The 3,488-nt window shown below is 46.1% G+C and overlaps 1 pseudogene; it reads right to left on the bottom strand.

Annotated features, from left to right (window-relative positions):
- Nucleotides 1-1,227: 1,227 nt before the first annotated feature.
- Nucleotides 1,228-2,157, bottom strand: LOC147904603 (calcium-dependent protein kinase 29 pseudogene; annotated as a pseudogene).
- Between the last annotated feature and the right edge of the window lie 1,331 nt (nucleotides 2,158-3,488).

Raw genomic sequence — 3,488 nt, 5'->3', positions numbered from 1 at the left:
ATGCTTCCATTGAGTTTCCTTCAGATAGGGAGAACAAAGAGAGAAGCTTCCAAGCTCAAAGAAAGGAGGAAAATTGAAAATAGTGTTGGAGCAAGAAAAATTCAAAATGTCTTAAAAATGAGGGAGAAGGAAGAGAAACGAGAGAGAATGCGAGGAGTGTGGTAGTTGGATGGGAGGATTTGGCTCAAGGACAAATAGTGCAAGTTTGATTGAGAAACTAGGTTTTTCAATTTGGTTACAGTTCAAAAACATGAAGGAAGATGAGGCAGCAAGTCGGAGGTCTACGTAAAACTTTGGTCCATTGAATAGAGAAATAGCTCATTTTCAATATTATGTTACCCTCCATTAGCCAACATTATACTAAGTTCTTGTGGGCCAAGGGCTCTCTTACAAGGCCCCTTTTGTAGTCCAATTTTTTTGTAATGCTCAAGTGTATTGTTGGAACTCTATTGATGATTATTACAATTTCCTCAAGCTTAAGAGTTCTTTGTGAGAAGAGAATTCATTCCACAATTTCGCTTTACTAAGACTAGGAGAGGGTCCTTCTTTCCTACCTATGTACTCCACAAGCAATGAGTTCCAATGAGCTCATATTTAACTTTAAGTCCTTGAAGGTTATGCCCACTTAGTGCACTTTTTCTTGAAAATTTTATAGAACATATCTACGTGATTGGGTCAACTTAATCTTCGAGAAGGAAAGGTGGAAAAAAGATGAGTCACGAGTTACAGGGCAAGGCCTATTATTCTTCTATATTATCTTTGTAGATGGATGAAAGTGTTTGCCAAAACAAAGCAATGACCTAGAGGGCATTCTCTTCTTTGTTGTTGATCAAGATTTCACCATGTTTGTGCTCCATTTCTAGCTCACTTTGTAAAGAAATGAGCTACTAATTGGACAATGTTGCTGCCCATTAACCATGAGTAGCCCAAAATAAATCTGAGAAAAAGATTCACGAGGATAAGTCATTTTGTTTTATAAATAATATCTCCAAATCCAGAACAGCATCGCTCAACCAAGAGTCGTCGCTATGATAATTTTCAATTTGTCAAAGCCGGCAAAGCTGCACAGTACATGGAAAAGCATGCAGAAATGCATGTCTTTGAAGCTGGGATCCTCCGCAACTGTGTGAGCTGTCATTTCGGCAGTGCATGCGAGAAACCATCATGGTCGAGCTGTAGATCCGTCGTAGTCGTTGATCTGTGTTCCAAGCTCTCGCAATACATGACTCACTCCTTACTGCATGACATGGGGGCGAGCAGTGAGCAGCCTGCATGATTTGCGATCCAAGGATCATGTACGACGTCGGGAAGCTTCACCCTTCGAGAAGGATCTCTCACTAGCATCTTCCGAATCAAGTTCTGTGCTTGAAGGGACACGGTCGGCCAAGGTTCAGAGTCGAACTGCAGACTCCCATACATGACTTCTCGAAGGGTATCGCTATGAGTGTCACCGGCAAAAGGAGCATAACCACTGAGAAACATGTAAAGTATGACTCCTAGACTCCACACGTCCACCTGCGGACCGTATTTGCGGCCGTGTAAGATTTCTGGTGCCACGTAAAATGGGCTCCCGATCATCCCACTGCAACCCTGGTCGCCACAGTAATCGGCGGAGAGGCCGAAGTCGGCGAGCTTGATCTCGCTATAGTCAGCTTCCACGGACGGCAGGAGCAAGTTTTCCAGCTTCAGATCCCTGTGCACAACGCCGTGCTGATGGCAAAAGGCGACGGCTTGTGCAATGGACTTGAAGGCGCGAGCAGCCTCTGGTTCGGACAGGGAGCGGCATTGGGTCAAGCGGGAGAACATGTTCCCGCCACGGCAGAGCTCGAGGACGAGGAAGGCGGATTGGTGGTCCTCCCAGTAGTCATGGAGGGAGACGATGTTGGGGTGACCGCGAAGCAGGGTGAGGATGCGGAGCTCGGTGCGGAGGCGTTGGAAGCTGTTGCGTTGGGAAGCAGGGACGGATTTACAAGCCAACTGGTTGCCGGAGGGGTTATGAGCGCAGGTTGTGACGATGGAGTCTGTGCCGGCTCCTATTTGAGCTCCCAGGGAGTAGGAAGACTGAGGCTTACAGTTGGAGGAGGTTGAGGAGAGAGTGGCAATGAGTGCCTGATGAGAAGAAGAAGAAGAAGAAGAAGAAGAAGTGAGGGACTCCATCATCATCTTCAAAATATCGCATAGCTAAAACTTGCGTCCAAGCTTCTTTATAGACAGCGCTTTCTCAGTCGGTTGCCTTGCTTTTTGCAAACCGACTTGCTTTTTGCATTTTGCATTTCGTTGGAGTCCCAAATGCCACTTTTGTAAAAAAGATGAATGACACATGTCATTCAATAGGCCTGCCCAAAATAAATGGGGAGGCGAAGGGGGGCGCTAGGGACTAGTGGTGGAATGAGGGAAGCTAAAAGAGAGAGACTAGTGGTGGAGTGAGGGAAGCTTAGAGAGAGAATGGGGAGGAGAAGGGTGGGTGTGTTAGGGACTAGTGGTAGAGTGAGGGAAGCTCTGTGTGTGTGTGTGTGTGTGTATGTGTGAGAGAGAGAGAGAGAGAGGCAGAGAGAAACCCAAAATCGTTAGTTGTGCATAATTGCTCCATTTATTGGGGCGACAGCTTTAACAAAGGCCAATGAGAAAAATTTGGAATTTATAAAATTTAAAAACTCTCCTATTTTAGCTTTGCCAAAGTAAAAACCATTGCTAAGGCTACCCTGTAAGGGCAGGCCAAAAAGGAGGGTGGCTATATTTTAGGGTCTTTACACACCAAGCCCCCTGTCTATTTTTTCCCTTTTGGCACGGGCCGAGATCATTACACACCGCCCAAGCCGTTATAAAGTACGTGGCAAGGTATTGTAGGTTCAAGCCCCATGCAATAAATGCCTTCACCTATGTAGATCCCCCGCCCATCCTCTTGGGCCGGAGGTCTTGGCTGCCCAACTTTGTCTACCCCCCTTTTTTGGTGGATCGAATCATCTCTTTCAATGTGGCACCACACACCCCTGTAAGAGAGGGCTTGACGGCAGGCGGGGGCTTGGGCTGCAGGTAGTATGTAAAGGCCCTAACTTTTTAGCACTAATTCATGGAGGAAAATAGCTTCATGAATTAGGCCTCTAAGTACGGAGGGCTAACTTTTTAGCACTAATTCGCCATAGAAATGGCCTTCGTGGATTAAAAAATCGAAGTCATAGAGAGCTAATTTTTATCTATAGGATTGACTTTTTCGGGTTGATTTCAAAGGGGAATGTGATTTCCATATCTTGGGCAATTGTAAATAACCGTTGTCCACGATGGTTCCACCTCATCCAGTTGCTAGTTTAAAGGTGGCTTCACGCCAGCTAACTCGAGCTTTGCATGACTGGGTGTGTGTTTTGGACTTTGGCTATACCTCGCGCTTTGGCTCATCATGGCCATTTGCATTTCTTTGCATGGAGGCTGTGGAGCGACCAAAGGTTTCAAACTAGTGAGGTGTTGTGAAGAGCTACGTGGACATGAGCGGT

The sequence above is a fragment of the Dipteris shenzhenensis genome, chromosome 2 (assembly GCF_047967505.1).
Source record: "Dipteris shenzhenensis isolate YYH24624 ecotype China chromosome 2, Dip_SZ_1.0, whole genome shotgun sequence".
NCBI classification, from domain to species: Eukaryota; Viridiplantae; Streptophyta; class Polypodiopsida; order Gleicheniales; family Dipteridaceae; genus Dipteris; species Dipteris shenzhenensis.
The sequence above is the reverse complement of the archived record's forward strand: the minus strand, read 5'-3'. Positions and strand labels throughout refer to the sequence as shown.